Source organism: Anolis carolinensis, chromosome 3, assembly GCF_035594765.1.
Source record: "Anolis carolinensis isolate JA03-04 chromosome 3, rAnoCar3.1.pri, whole genome shotgun sequence".
Classification (NCBI taxonomy): Eukaryota; Metazoa; Chordata; class Lepidosauria; order Squamata; family Dactyloidae; genus Anolis; species Anolis carolinensis.
In genome coordinates, this window is record NC_085843.1 from 66892977 (window position 1) to 66909859 (window position 16883).

Below are 16883 nucleotides of genomic sequence, written 5' to 3' on the forward strand. Positions count from 1 at the left end.
AAGTTACATTGCATAAAGGGGAATCATGAATGATATAAACAATTGAAAATATTTGATAAGAACGAAGTTCATAACATCTGGAGAACCCAATATGGAAATTCATAAAAGTGGAGTTTTAGCAGCATGATTTTACAATTCATGAAGTTAGCCCAACGCTTAGAAATTCATACAACAGTGATTCATGAGGGTGTCCAGGTATATAGAATATGAAAATTCACGGATACATTGGGAAAAGAGTTCATCTGTGGTGGAAGGAATTCATAGAAATAGCATGGGGAAGAGGTACATGTGGGTTGCAGTCTTTGGAAATATAGGATTTCATAAGTTCAGGGGTAGGTCTGGGAAGAGTGTTCTTCTCATTCATAAAATTATGAAGGTGTGAATGAAACGTGGAGGGCGCCCGTCCAGGCACCCTCCTGGCAGCTGTAGAGAGGGTGAAGGTCCTTGGAGAATTATGTCTCCCCAGCGGGAGAGCGATCCCCCCATCCACAGTTCACAGAAAGGGACCAGTGATCTCTTAAAAACCATCCCGCGGGTCGCGGGGAGAGGAAAGTCCGGGATAAGGCTGGAAGAGAGCAGTCTGGCTTGTAAAGAGCAGTCGGTTCCGTTTGACAGTCAGCTGATGAGGTGCCGAGAACTGGACCGATTTTGGTTCCGCTGGTGGTCCTTGGGTCAGGAGCCTTAGGAAGGGTTAGGACTAAAAGAGGAGCGTGCTAGGGGTAATTTTGATAAAGTTATGAGCCAATTTGTATCGTCCGCCGTATTAACCTATGGCGGGGAAGCCTCCGCCAGGGTTTGAAGGTCGGACGGGTTAGAGAGAGAGAGAGAGGATTGCATGCAAAAGAAGGAGTCAGGGAAAGACACAAAATAACCAGATAGAGAGTGTTACTGTTAAAAATGAGTGCTACATTTTATTGGGGGGATTTGTTACATAGTTCAGGGAAGGGGAAAGTGAAGAAAAAAAGATCTTTTAATAATAGTCTGCTGCGGTCCCGCTCTGTTCCTTTTGTGATGGATCTGCGGAACTCTCCGCTGCGGGTTCAAATCAATTTGAAAGCTGGCGCCACGGTCATCACCTCTGCCCAACGAACATTATAGAACAGAGCAAATTACACCTTTCCCATGATATAACCATCTCAACCTAACCTTTTTCACAGAGATAGAAAAAAATAGAGTTGGGTGGGCGGAAAGAAATGGGGGAAATAATGTACAATACTTTTAGCTACATGTGGTAAACAAAATTAAATGTATTGAGGCAGATATTGTGGAGGAAAAAAGCATGAAAGATACCAAGAAATATCTGCACTCTAATTGTCTTTTAGATTATCCCATGCTACAATCTTGTATATGTTTACCTAGCATAGTGAAGTCAATTGAGAATTGGACTATGACTCTAGAGACCAGGACTGAAATCTCGGCTAAGCCATGGAGAACCACTGGCTGAGCAAGTCACACTTTCTCTGTTCAGAAGAAGGCAAAGGCTGAACAAATCTAGACAAAAAACCACTGTGATTGGGTCACTTTTGGTCACCATAAGTCAGAAATAACTTGAAGGCACACAACAATAACAAGAAGCACAGGTAAACACATTGGGGCTTTCACTTCTGAGTAGATAGATATGTGATTTTACATTGTTAAAGTCAATTGATAATTGCTCTGCAGGGGAAGAAAACCATAAAAAGTATGTAAACAGCAAATCTCTATGTTGGATCGATAGAACCACAGAACTATAAAATCCAACAGGAGCTAGCTTTAGCACAGCAGGTTAAACACCAGCAGTAGTCAATCTTGTCAGTCGAAAGGCTCCCTGTTTGAAGCCAGGTCAGGGTGAGCTCCTGGCCTTTAGTCCAGTTTTTGCCCACCTAGCGGTTCGAAAACAAAAATGTGATTAAATAGGTACCGCTCATAAAAAATGCGGGGGAGGTATTCTGAGGCACCCAGAAGGAATGCTGGTGATTCAATCCAATGGAGGAAATTACAAACTGGCTCTTCGGCAGTATAAAGTGACATTGAATGTTTGCCGCATATGTATGTTTTGTGATCCATCTTGTGTCCCCTTCGGGATAAATAAAACTAATATCAGAGAACAGCAATAAATATAGCTAACTCAAAATAGCACCAACAATTATACCTATCTTAAAACTTCAGTAAATATTTGTAACTGTTTAAAAGAAGTAAGTGTCCCACTAGGTGAGGGAAGTCTCTTTCTGAAAACAACACAATACATATGTATAATGTCACCCTGAGAGGGGAGTCCATAGCCAGGAAGTACAATAGTAAAGCTCCTTTTCCTTACTTACTACCCATCACACTTGATTTGATGGGATACAGGGAATAAGTCTTCAGATAAAGATCTGAATTGAAAACTAGTTATCAATTAGAATAGATCTACTGATTCTGTTGAACAAGTCTATAATCAGTTGTTCTACTAACAATTGGATTTAGGTCTTTAACACTTTGGGAAAAATATGGAGAAATACTCGTACAACAAAACTAGAATTATTTCTTGGCTTCATTATGAAGTTCTTATACTTGCAATCAATGGCCTGTCTAATGGGACCAAATTTTTATCAGAAGGATCCCTAGTTATTCATTGTTATCCATTGCTGCTTAGAAGTATGCCTAGAAATAAGCTAAGCATGCTCACTCCCAGGTAAGGATTGAAACGGTAAAATTTCGGCCTTACAGAGCAAAGAGAGCAAGTCATTCCTGCTGGGATCCTTGTACTGTATTATCTTCTTGTTGGAATGCTCTCTCTTTAGATAGGCATCTAATGGTAGAGCAAGTCACTCCTGCCAGGATCCTTGTATTGTCTTCTTTTTTGGAATGCTCTCCAATTAGATAGGCATCTAACAGTATGCTCGGTCTTGTCTTTCTCATGTATAAATTCCTTTGTCATCATTTCCATCACTTATTATTTCCAGAATACTTAATATGTACTACTAAGCACTTTACAATGTTTGAAGAATTGCAAGGGTCCCCAAAGGCTTACAATTCAACATGACAGAGATAAAATGACAGGAGTGAATAAAAGAATAGGAAGAAAACATGCCACTGCTGCCAGAAAATAATAATGGGAAGAAAATAATAGAAGCAATGAGCTTGATAACTCCCATATAACTGTCCTATAAAATCAGGGGGTGGGGAGAAGACTTTCAGATTAGGTTTTTGTCTTATAATTTTGGGAGGGTGTTTGTCTAGGTGTGTTCAGTCATTGTTATGTTTCACTTGTAATCATCATGTTTTTCCTCATTGCTTTCCCCATCTTTTTTCACTACATACACACATGTCCATGTTAAAGATGAAATAGTTGCACAGTGTGTTTTGACTGGTAGCATGTAAGCAGAGTAAAGATATAGAATGCAGAAATAACACAATATCTGACAAAACAATAAATATAGGAGAACTGAAAGTGCAGGAAAGAGAGATGGATTAGACAGATGGGCTGAAACTAACAAAATGAAGTTCAGCAGGGACAAATGCAAGATACTCCACTTAGAAAAAATGAAATGCAAAGATACAGAATGGGGGATGCCTGGCTCGACAGCAGTATGTGAAAAATATCTTGGAGTCCTTGTAGACAACAAGTTAAACATGAGCCTACAATGTGATGTGGCGGCGAAAAAAGCCAATGGGATTTTGGCCTGCATCAATAGGAGTATAGTGTCTAGATCCAGGGAAGTCATGCTGCCCCTCTATTCTGCCTTGGTTCAGACCACACCTGGAATACTGTGTCCAATTTTGGGCACCACAACTGAAGGGAGATGTTGACAAGCTGGAAAGTTTCCAGCAGAGGGCGACTAAATGATTAAAGGTCTGGAGAACAAGCCTTATGAGGAGCGACTTAAAGAGTTGGGCATGTTTAGCCTGCAGAAGAGAAGGCTGAGAGGAAACATGATAGCCATGTATAAATATGTGAGGGGAAGTCATAGGGAGGAAGGAGCGAGCTTGTTTTCTGCCCCCCTGGAGACTAGGACGCAGAACAATGGCTTCAAACTACAGGAAAGGAGATCCCACCTGAACATTAGGAAGAAGTTCCTCACTGTGAGAGCTGTTCAGCAGTCAAACTCTCTGGCCCAGAATGTGGTGGAGGCTCCTTCTTTGGAGGCTTTTAAGCAGAGGCTGGATGGCCATCTGTCAGGGGTGCTTTGAATGTGATTTTCCTGCTTCTTGGCAGGGGGTTGGACTGGATGGCCCGTGAGATCTCTTCCAACTCTACTATTCTATGATTCTATGAAAGAAAATACAGAGAAATGTTGAGGTCAAACATCATAGGGAGACTACAAAGTAATAAGAAATCTACATTAGATAATAGCAAAAGCCAGGGGAAATGATAATAGTTGGAGAAAACAGGTAGGCAAAATGTTACTGGAGTTTGTGGTATTTTAAATATAGATGATAGAAATTGATAGACAGATAAGTTAGACCTTTCCTGGAATATTGTGTCCAGTTTTGGACACCACAATTTAAAAGAGATATTGACAAGCTGGAATGTGTCCAGAGGAGGGCAACTAAAATGATCAAAGGTCTAGATAATTTGCCCTATAAGGAGTGTCTTAAAGAGCTAGGTATGTTTAGCCTGCAGAAGAAAAGGTTGAGAGGAGACATGATTACCATGTATAAATAATATGTGAAATGATGTTGTCGGCTCACTACAGCCGCTCCTGAATGAATACACGAGACTCGCTGTGTTGTCACCATAAACTTTATTGCAGGAAACATCGACATGAAAAAAGCCAGGAATGGGAGGCACCGGCCAGCATTCCTTTATATACCCTTCCCCCTCATTTGAGGGGATACATTTCCCGCCCAACAAAACCCCGCGAAGTTTCCCCGCCAAGTCCAGCAGCCGTGTCTTCTCAGGATCCCGGGATGCAGGTGTCTTATCTATTCACAATGTCAGTGACCCTGAAACTCAGCGCCATATCCAGGCTCTAGTAGCAGGGTTCTGACAGATGTCATAAGGAAGAGAGAGCAGGCTTGTTTTCTGCTGCTCTGGAAACTAGAACTTGGAGAAATGGGTTGAAATTACAGGAAAGGAGATTCCACCTGAACATTAGGAAGAACTTCCTGACTATAAGAGCTGTTCAGCAGTGGAACTCTCAGCCTCGGAGTGTTGTGGAAGCTCTTAAACAGAGGCTTGATGGCCATCTATCGGGGATACTTTTATTGTCATTTTCCTGCATAGCAGGGGGTTGGACTATATGACCCATGTGATCTCTTCCAACTCTATGATTCTATGATAGATACATCCAGATTTTATTGTCCTGGTGGTAAGTTCTGCTTAGCTGTTGAGGTGGTCCCCAAATTGTGGAGACCTGCCTATCATATAGATTGTATACTAGCTGTTAAGTTCATTCAATTCTGTTGGTGTCAATACATTTTTGTCTGGAAATGGTGAGATCCTTTCAGTACCTATGGTTGACATACAGATCTGATTGGATTATCCTCAAATGTATATATTTACTATGTTTCCACTCATGTATCTGGAATATACAACTTTATTACATAGGCAGGCTCATTATTCCCAAATTCCCTACATTACTTTTGTTGTATTTTTTATTTTCCATGTATATTTTACCCTTAATTAGTATTCTTTGTCACAAACATATATATTTAATAAGAGCTGAAGAAAAACAAAAAGTACAAATTCAACAGGGAGTTAGAAAAACATATATGTTGTCTTGGGGAAATCATATTGTTGTAATGAGCTGTGATCAGGAAACTTTGTAGTGCAAGCAGCATTTGGGAGAGATCACAGTGGAAAGATTGATTCAGTACTAGCCAAAAGTTTCACTGTTCTTGCTGTCTCTCCCACATCTCTTATTCCTCCACCCCCACTACAACGGTCAAGGCAGATTAATTTTGCACATGTTTCCAGTCCCTCATTCCCATGTGCGTGACACAGTATGGAAACTGAGCTAAGAGCTGTAAAAAAAAAAAGAAAGCAAAAAACAGATATAAGCACCAGATATAGTTATATTTTAGATAATAGTAGACATATGGCTCCTTCAGACTACCCAATGGTTCTGTGAAATGTCATAACTTGTGTTTCAGGATTTTACACCTTGTCATGACCTAGTTATGACCTTGCTTTGTTACGCTTTTCAAGGGCTTGGTATTATACCAATCTGAACATTTCTTTTCAACTACAGGCAGCCATCTACATTTCCTGATGTGAGGAGCAAAGAACTCCAGAAAAAGTAAAAAAAACAAACAAACAAACCCATGAATAAGAAGTATTATTATTTTACAAATCTCTAAAAATCTCTAGCACCTCTATGGTCATTTTTTACCTAAAGTGAAAGAATGATACTAGAGGACTGCTTAGAGCAGTGGTTCTCAACCTGGGGTCCCCAGATGTTTTTGGCCTACAACTCTCAGAAATCCCAGCCAGTTGACCAGGTGTTTTTGCCCTTCTGAGTTGAAGGGCAAAAACATCTAGGGACCCCAGGTTGAGAACCACTGGCTTAGAGAACTGTTCTCTAGGAATCTCTAGATACTCAATGGAACACTATCACTAATTTCCACAAAAGTGAAACCTGCAGATGTGGAGGGGCTACTGAAGTCTTTCTTTCCACCTGAGATGTGATTTACTGTGTTGGCATGGTTTCCTTCCATTTCTCAACCATCTCTTCCATGAATACAACACATCCTCCCTGGTGCTATGACAATTTACTGATGTAACTCTAAACGTGGTGGTGGTGGTCATGAGAACGAGAAATGCTGAATCTGGGAACTGGAAATTAATTGAAAGATTGAAGGTTGGGAGAAACCTTAGTAACAAAAATCACACAATCATTTCAAATGTCATCAATGTGACTGCCCCAAAAGTACAGCAAAGTGGCTGGGTGGATCAAGGCAATGGATACAGATATGTAACATTCAACTGGTATTTATTAGGAACTCCCAGGGCAGAAAAAACTTCACATATCCTTCAGGGGTTCAAAGAGCTGTGGCTACTATTAGAAATTCCTAGGAAAAATGGGATTTGAAGAACATCATATGGATATTAGAAATGGAAAGAATGTGTGAAAATTTTCAGAAAATGGTAGGAATGAATATTTTTGGTGTTGAGAAATTCTGGATTGACAAAAATCTTTGCATTTTAGGATTTACAGTATTTTGCATAAAATCCACACATTATTATTTTGTGTGGAACAGCTTTTTATGTAGAAAATAATAATTTTATATAAAAATATGGTTTCCTATGCTGAAAATCCTGTAATTGTGAATTTATTTTGTACAAAATTCACCCAATGCTGATTTGCATTATTATTTCTTTCTGCATCAGAAACATCAATTATTGTTTGAGAAATTATATTTATACATAAGCCTGATTTAAAAAAAGAGATTTCCAAGGCTCTTGTTATTGAAAGCCCTTATCAGATATGGGAAACTCATGGCTGTTGCTTCCTTGCTTGAGTCTGTTCATCTTTAATGCAGTCTTCCTCTTTTCCTATCATTTTTAAATTTTCTCAGCATTAGTGCCTTTTCTAGTGAACCATGTATTTTCATGATATGTTCAAAGTATGATAGCCTCATTTTCATGCAAATAATGACTGTAGACTTGACTGCCACTAGTTTCATTCCATTTTATATTCTGTTTTTGATGCCATGCTATCCTGATTTAGAAACTTTGGAAATTATATTGTAAAGATTAATTTCCCTCATCTCATACCTAAGGGTGGAAATGATATTGCTCTCTAGATCCTCATAGCTGTACCCATCATAGATAATAGTGAGGAATGTTGGAAGCTGGCATTTCGGTATTTGGAAGGCCATCATGTTTATGTAAACTCACCCACAGAGAGGATTATGTACTACTACTTATAACAAGTACTACAGGTTGAGTATCCCTTATCCAAAATGTTTTGGAACAGAAATATTTTAGATTTTGGATTTTTAGGTTGTTGTTGTTGTGATACCTGTATTTGCATATAGATATATCTATATTTGCATATAGATATAAATATCTCAGCTATCCATTACTCCAGCAGTTTACAGGTCCTTGTATTATCTCCAGATCCATGTCTCATCAGTTTCTTAATCTTGTTGTGGATGAGGCAGAGGAGAGACTGAAGATTTTAAAGACTGAGGATACCTGTATTCAAAAACAAAACAACACAGTACAAACAGGAGCTCTCTGGGGAACCTTCTAGGTGCTTACTTCTGCCTTGCAAATGAATGAAAAGAAGCACCATAGCAGCTGCTTCAAAGACAGAAGCGGGCAGCTGGTGGCAAAAAAGGTTTTGGATTTTGGAGTATTTCTTCACTAGGGATGCTCAACCTGTATACATGTACATCTGGAAAACATATACTGGAGCTATTCCCCTTCCATTATGTATGTATTCATGGAGGAAAGTGAGGAGATAGTGATGGTAAAGGAAAAGGAAGAGGAGGAGGAGAAGGAAGAAAAAGACAGTAACTTTCCAAAGACAAATTAATTAATTTTTGAGAAATAACAGAGACATAAAAGAATCTATACAGGTAGTGCCTGAGTTAAAAACATCTGACTTACAAACAACTCATAGTTAGGGATGGGGGTGAGACAACAGGAAGTGAGAGAAATCTATCCCTAGAACTTAACTCCTGGAAGAGTTATCATGGGGAAAAGGTGTCTCCACTGAAGCTGTATCATCAATCCTTGTTTCCACAATAAGCCAATTTTTTTCAAAATGCAATTATCATAGGGACAGAAAGTGAGGTGAAATCATCTGAACAGGGGCACAGACAGCAAAACGAACACTACAGGGGTGCTAAGCCTTTCCTATGCTATCCAAAGTGTGTGTGTGTGTGTGTGTGTGTGTGTGTGTGTGTGAGAATCTGGAGTTATACTTACAATGTACCTGTTCCAACTTACATATAAATTCAGCTTAGGAAGAAACTTGGGACTGCCTGTGTAAGCACTATTAAGTTTCACTTCACAATTTTGCTGGAGTGTTTATTTTTTTTCTTTTGCTCCATTTCCTTAATGATGAATCTCTCTATATTTAATCAGAGGAAATGCAAATTGGGGATTAGATTTTTTTCACTGGGGTGAAAATGATTTTTTCTTCATTTTTAGTGTCTAAAAATGGAGAGATCTATACTCCTTTTGATTGCACAGTGCTGCTTGAATCATCCGTAGTGGGAAACAACCTTTTTTATTTCAACATGGAAAGCACTGGAGATATGTTTTAATCTCATAACACCAAGGAGAATGATAATTGCTTCCATATTTTTATATTTCTACCTGCCTGCTTATGCTCATTTTACTTATGATGACATGAACCCTGTTATCTTCTAGAACCACTATATATTTATATTACGTGTTCAGAAAGCAAACACAAACATTACCTCAGCAATCCTTACAAAAAAGCCAGGCTTTAGTAATCCTAACCAAGTTCTTGTGTTTCCAGCACTTTTGTCATACTTACTTGTAACTCCAGCAACTTCATGATCACAAAAAAGAGAGTCAGAATACCAATCTTTAGCATTGACAGGAAAGCTCTCATTAGGTTCCTAGGACCTTATCACATTAGCCATCAGATTTGCTACAGATTGTGGCCAATCCGTCAGGGCCTGGAGTGGGGTGTGGGGAACCCATGCCCACCTCACCCAGCTTCCCCCTTAACCCATCCTATGAGGGAAACATCTGCTGCCCTGCTTCCTCCTTTTGTGGCTAATCAAACATGGAAAGCCTCCCATGTTGCTTCCAAAATGGTGTATGCTGGTTCACTTTCACTTTTGCTACGGAGCCTGCCAGAAGTAGATGTACATCATGGGATAGAAGCTGGCTGGCTCCATGGCAAAAGTGAAGAGGAACTGGTGTATGCCACCAAATTTGGCCCATCTGATAAGGTCACTAGTCTTTGCATGCCTAGCATTGTTAAATCTGAAAGTCTTGGATCAAAGTTCACTAAGGTTTTGTGTCTGATGTGCAACTAACAGACAGTGTTCCTGCCTTGGAGGATTTCAAACAGTATAGGACTGTGATCTGTATGACAAGTCTACATTTGTGCTGGCCCTCATGGAAATGTATTATGTGAGCTAGTTCTCTTGACATATAGTCTGTGCTGCCTGTCCAAGTTAGGCAGATGTGATTGAAGAAAGTAGTTTTAAATTGGCACAAAGCTGTTTGTCGTGTCATAACTTCACTCCCTTGACTTAGGACCTCATCATAAAGGCCCATGGATTCGGCTCACATTGTGGCGAATCCATGAGCTTTCGACAGGGGGCATGGAGAATTGATCAATCAACTCCCTGCATCGCCCACCTTACCATGCCCCTCATCCCAGGAAGGAAGCGTCACCACCTGACTTCCCCCCATTGCTGGGAAGGCAATACGGGAAGGCTCCCATGTTGCTGCAGCGGCGTGTGCCCCTTCCTCTCCCTTTTTGGCATGGAGCCTGGCTGGAAGTGCCTGTGCATCATGGGAAGAACTCCATGCTGAAAGTGGAGGGGAAGCAGAATACAACGGGCAAATCAGCCCATGTGACGAGGTGATAAAATCTACAATGATGTCAAAGAATGGTGGGAAACATTTACCAATGCTTTGGGCCCAGCTTCAGCCCATGATATTCATCAGAGTCTCCTTTGAAGATGCATTGTTCTTCCGTATCCTGCATAAAATTCCAGAAATTAAGTGCTTGCTACCTATCAATGGATTCTGCATCCATGGATTCTGCACCCACAGATTCAGTTATCTACAGCTTGACAAATATTTAAAAAATTCAAAGAGCTTGATTTTGCCATTTTATATAATACTAGCTTGGGGACCGAGCGATGCTCGGGTTATTAGAAGAAGGCATTGTTTGTTTTGGGATGTTAGGTAATATCAGTGAAGTTTGGTCCAGATCCATTGTTGGCTGAGTTCAAGGCTCACTGGATAAGGGTGAACTAAAACTCCCAGATCTGAAGTCAACCAACCTCAAAGCAAGCCTGTATACACAGTTGGCTATGTTGGGTCTGTGTGCCAAGTTTGGTCCAGAGCCGATGTCAGCTGGTATGCAAGTGAACTATAACTCCCAAAATCAAGGTCCATTTCACTAACACCTGCAGTATGTTTAATTGGTCATGGGACTTCTCTGTGCCAAGTTTGGTCCCAGTTCATTGTCGGCGGGGGTCACAGTATCAGTGAAGGTACTGCAAATACTATCATCCATGGTAAGTTTGGTCCAGATACATTGTTGGTTGGGTTAACAGTGCTCTCTGGATGTAGGTCAGGTACAACTCTTGTAAATCATGGTGAATTCTCCCCAAACCTCTTGTTCAGTTGTTGATCAATTCCTCTGTTAACTGTGTGCCACAGGAAAGGGTTAAGGTAGAGGCAGTGGGCGGGCTCATGCAAATTAAGGAATCCTGGGATGTCCATTCTGGAGGAAAAACAGAACATCCAGGATGAAATTGTCCCCATATGGAAGCCTTCAATTGGGTGGGGGGCAGGATGGTGTTTATGGAAGTCACTGGCAAGGTTTGGGCTCCATATTTATAGTGCTCACTATAACCTGCATGTCAGTGGACGGAGGGCTATTGGTGTCTCCTGCTCAGTGGGAACTATAGCTGTTTGTGGAGGCAGGAGACTGTCTGTATAAGTGGACACCTCCACCACTTACACACATACACATTTTCCACTTTTATTATGTATATAGATGTATGAAGTGGGGGCCCTGGCGGCACAGTGTGTTTAAGTGCTGAGCTGCTGAACTTGCAGACCAAAGGTCCCAGGTTCAAATCCCAGGAGCAGAATGAGTGCCCGCTGTTAGCCCCAGCTCCTGCCAACCTAGCAGTTCGAAACCATGCCAATGTGAGTAGATCAATAGGTACCACTCTGGCGGGAAGGTAACGGTGCTCCATGCAGTCATGCCGGCCACATGACCTTGGAGGTGTCTACAGACAACGCCGGCTCTTTGGCTTAGAAATGGAGATGAGCACTAACCCCCAAGTCAGTCATGACTGGACTTAACGTCAGGGGAAAACCTTTACCTTTTCCTAGATGTATGAAGAGATGTTAACACCCATGGTTTTTTGTGTCGACAAAGGTCCTGGAATCCCCAGTGATACCAAAGGACCACTATATATTTGAAAAGGTTCCAGAACTACATGGCCATTGAAACTTCCATGTGGAAAGATCCCTTCCGTGCAAGTCAGGAACTCATTGGGACCATACATCAGTAGTGAAGGCACAGGCTAGTTTAAAAGGAGGTGCAATTAACCTCTTTCATGCAAGAAAAGGTTGGCTGGGAGAGGGAAGGGGATTGGTCAGAAGACCAAGAAGTGTGTGGGGGAAAAGGTAGTTTTTATTTCACTTAATTTATTAAATAACTTGCAAATTTGCTTCTAAAATTATTATTCAGAAGGAAGGCCATTTTGACAGCAACAGAGCTGGACTGAGCAAAGTGTTTTCCCATCCTTTGCTTCTCCCGCCTGAAAGAAGGACTGTTGAGAGAATGAAAGGGATAGAATAGCAGAACAATGGGATAGGGAGGAAGCTTTCAGTAAACTTTCTAAAGTCCTACAAACTAGCACAAAATACCATTCTGGAAAATCCTTTCATTACGATGTTTCAAATAAAAAAGTATTGGAGCTTATTTACTTTACCCAGTATCAATTTGTAACATGAACTTCTTCACACGCACACGCATACACCAGAGTCCTACCCTATATATACCATCACATGAGTCATGAAAGAAAAGTTTAGGAAATTACATTTTTCAAGTCAAAACCCAGGAACATTTTTACTATGGCCCCAAATTACATGTTCCAGGCACTTTTTAAAAATGTAATATCTAGCCTGAAGAAAAATCCCACAAAGCTTTTCCCAAGCCCCCAGTCAAAAACAGATCAAAAGATGTTATAAATAGACCAAATCGCTTTAAATATTTATTTTTGAATGATGATTCAATATGATTCATGAATTTTCTATTAGGTTTTATACAAGCTTGTACATTTGGAAAAGAAATGTATGACTCAGATATTCTAGCACTACTACAACTTTTTGTTAACCTTCTTCAGAATATGACAATGCTAATGGCGATATTACCAGATAGATTTTGAAATGCTTTACATCGCATTAGCATGTTGCATCTGCCAGCTTTTTAAAAATCACCAGTTCCCAAAAAGAGCAGTCATTATATTGGAAATATATTTAATTTATATTTGTTTGTATACTTTCTGGTTACCATATCTCTAGAAGTGTCCTTTTATTTCTAGCTGCCCAATTTATAGCCATACAAATAGGATGTAGGGGTAGGGTGGAGGGGAATTTCAGTGCTTTCAGATGGATTGATTCTAGGGCAACCACTCCAAATTACTGGAAACTATCTCATATTTTCCACTGCAATTGACTGTTTTCCTGCAAAGAAACTAAAAGATGAGTAAGTGATGGAAAAACACAAGAGATTTACCTGTGGAAGGCAAAGATGTGAGGATATCTATATAATTTCTCAAATGAGTCAGGAGAATTACATAAGATTCACCTGGAACCATTCATACATATTTACTTGCATGTATTTTTGCATCTGTAAATCCCATTATTGGCTCCTACTATTGTTCTATTGTCTTCCATTAATCCCACTGCTTTGAACTGGATTATATGAGGGCCCTTCCAGACAGACCCTATATGCCAGGATGTGATCTCAGGTTTTCTGCTTTAAACTGGATTATATGAGTCTGCTCTGCCAGATAATCTGGGATAAACAGAAAACCTGGGATCAGATCCTGGGATCCAGGGCCTGTCTGGAAGGCCCCGAGATATTAACTATAGTGTTCTGTTCCTCCTTCCAGCACTCTCTCTCGCTCTCTCTTGCCTAGGACCAGGATAGCAAATAACATACCTGCCTCCTGAACACAATGCCTAGTTTAGGACACACTCTCTCTGTTTTCTACTCTAGTGAAAGACCTAGGTCAGCAATTCAGGGCTGAATAAAGTTGTATCTAGCAGCTAAATATATAGAGAACATTGCCTAAATCTGGCTTGTGCATTGGGCACACAGGCAGGTTTCTCACTGTTGTGGTCCAAATTGAGATTCTCTCCACCCAGAGCCGGCCCTAGGTATTTTTCAAGTGTAGGCAAACAGAATTTTGGTGCCCCCCCCCCCCAACCAAATCACTGAAAAATAAAAGCGTTAGATAAGCAAAAATGTTGGATAATAAGGAGAAATTAAGGAAAAGCCTATTAAACATCAAATTACATTATGATTTTACAAATTAAGCGCTAAAACATCATGTTTTACAACAAATCAATAGAAAAAGCAGTTCAATACATGGTAATGTTATTTAGGAATTACTATATTTGCGAATTTAGCACCAAACATTGAACAGTGTGGACTCAGATAACCCAGTTACAAACAGATATTGTGAGATTTTCTGCCTTGATATTCTGGGTTATATGACTGTGTGGAAGAGCCCTGAGGGTCCTTCCACACAGCCATATAACACAGAATATTAAGGCAGATAATCCACATTATCTGCTTTGAACTGGATTATATGGCAGTGTGGACTCAGATAACCCAGTTCAAAGCAGATATTGTGGCTTATTCTGCCTTGATATTCTGGGTTATATGGCTGTGTGGAAGAGCACTATTTTAATGCTTATGGTCTGCTTTGGAGCATTTTTACGAGGAGAAAAGGTGATATACAGTATAAATAAAAATAAGTAAAAGATAAAGGTTTTACCCTGATATTAAGTCTAGTCTGGGGGTTGGTGCTCATCTCCATTTCTAAGAACCGGCATTGTCCATGGACACTTCCAAGGTCATGTGGCTCTAGGCATGACTGCATGGATCACCATTACCTTCCTGCCAGAGTGGTACCTATTGATCTACTCGCATTTGCATGTATTCAAACTGCTAGGTTGGCAGAAGCTGGGTCTAACAATGGGAGCTCACCCTGCTCCCTGGATTCGAACCACCAACCTTTTGGTCAGCAAGTTCGGCAGCTCAGTGGTTTAACCCACAGTGCCACTGTTGGCTCCAAAATAAATATAATAATATCAAAAATAAAATACAATATCATAATAATATCCTAACAATAATACTAATGACTTTCTACTGATAATAATTTCCCAATAATAATTAAATAAGAACATCCAAATAATAATAATATCCAAATAATGATAAATATTACCAATATAGCACATCTTCCAGTTTTTATCTGCATTTTCTAAATTGGTTGCTATCTTAATGCTTAATGTCTGCTTTGAAGCATTTCAAGAATCACAGTGTTGGAAGACACATCGTGGGCCATCCAGTCCAACCCCTTTCTGCCAAGAAGCAGGAAAATTGCATTCAAAGCACCCCTGACAGATGGCCATCTAGCCACTGCTTAAAAGCCCCCAAAGAAGGAACCTCCTTTAAGCCTCCTTCTTAAGAAGAGAAACTAATATTGAAAATATAATAATAGTATCCAAATAAGAATAATAATATCCAGAAAATAAAAATATCTTAGTAATAATAATATCCAATGGTAATACAGTAGAGTCTCACTTATCCAACACTAGCTTATCCAACATTCTGGATTATCCAATGCATTTTTGTAATCAATGTTTTCAATACATCATGATATTTTGGTGCTAAATTAATAAATACAGTAATTACTAAATAGCATTACTGTGTATTGAACTACTTTTTCTGTAAAATTTGTTGTATAACATGATGTTTTGGTGCTTAATTTGTAAAATCATAACCTAATTTGATGTTTAATAGGCTTTTCCTTAATCTCTCCTTATAAGCCAACATATTTGCTTATCCAATGTTCTGCCGGCCTGCTTACGTTGGATAAGCGAGAGTCTACTGTATATCCTAATAATTCTATTCATGTTATGAATATATCACAGCTTTCTGTTTTTAAATGTACCAATGTTTATCAATGCTATGGAAACATCGCTCGAAGGTTTTCATGGCCGGAATCACTGGGTGGCTGTGCGTTTTCCGGGCTGTATGGCCATGTTCCAGAAGCATTCTCTCCTGACGTTTTGCCCACATCTCAGAGGTTGTGAGGTCTGTTGGAAACTAGGCAAGTGGGGTTTATATATCTGTGGAAAGTCCAGGGTGGGAGAAAGAACTCTTGTCTGTTGGAGGCAAGTGTGAATGTTGCAATTGGCCTCCTTGATTAGCATTTAACAGCCTTGCAACTTCAAAGCCTGGCTGCTTCCTGCTTGGGGAAATCCTTTCTTGGGAGGTGTTAGCTGGCCCTGATTGTTTCTTGTCTTCTGAGTGTTGTTCTTTTTTTACTGTCCCGATTTTAGATTTTTTTAATACTTAGATATTGTTCATTTTCATGGTTTCTTCCTTTCTGTTGAAATTCCACAGATACATAAACCCCACTTGTTTAGTTTCCAACATACCTCACAACCTCTGAGGATGCCTGCTATAGGTATAGGTACAAGCAAAATGTCAGGAGAGTATGCTTCTGGAACATGGCCATAGAGTCTGGAAAAGTAACAGCGAGCCAGTGATTCTGGCCCTGGAAGCCTTGAACAACGCAAAGGAGTTAAGAGTTGGGAAGAGGAGGAAAGGAAGGGAAGAAGAGAGCGAGGAGAAAGAAAGGAGTTGACTGGAAAACGAAAAGGGGAAAGAAAGGCTGGAATGAAGAGGGAAATGGAAAAAGGGCGAAGGAATCAAGAAAGAAGGAAGGGAGAGAGGGAGGGAGGGATAAAGGAAAGAAGGAAGGAACTAGAACTTCTCTCCATAGTTTTGTATTACATCCCTGGAAATCTGAAATGCGACTGACTCACTCCTTTGCGTGTGAATGGCACCATGCAACCCTCTCCTTCTCCAGCGGGTGTAAAGCTACGAAGAGGAAGTAAAGCACCAGGAGAGCGCTGTGCATGATGGGAGCTGTAGTTTGGAGCCCTGGAAACACGTCAGCCCCCCCTCCCCCCCAGATCCTGCACTCTCAGA

At 40.2% G+C, this 16883-nt stretch overlaps 1 long non-coding RNA gene across 2 annotated transcripts; it reads right to left on the minus strand.

Annotated features, from left to right (window-relative positions):
- Nucleotides 1–885: 885 nt before the first annotated feature.
- LOC134297437 (uncharacterized) lies at nucleotides 886–16848 on the minus strand. 2 transcript variants are annotated; one of them, XR_010004197.1, is made up of 2 exons: nucleotides 16718–16848; nucleotides 886–4231 (listed from the first exon to the last, which is right to left on the minus strand). It is a non-coding gene; the product is annotated as an uncharacterized LOC134297437 (long non-coding RNA). The 2 variants fall into 2 exon arrangements; XR_010004196.1 differs by having other exon boundaries at nucleotides 886–11357.
- Nucleotides 16849–16883: the final 35 nt, after the last annotated feature.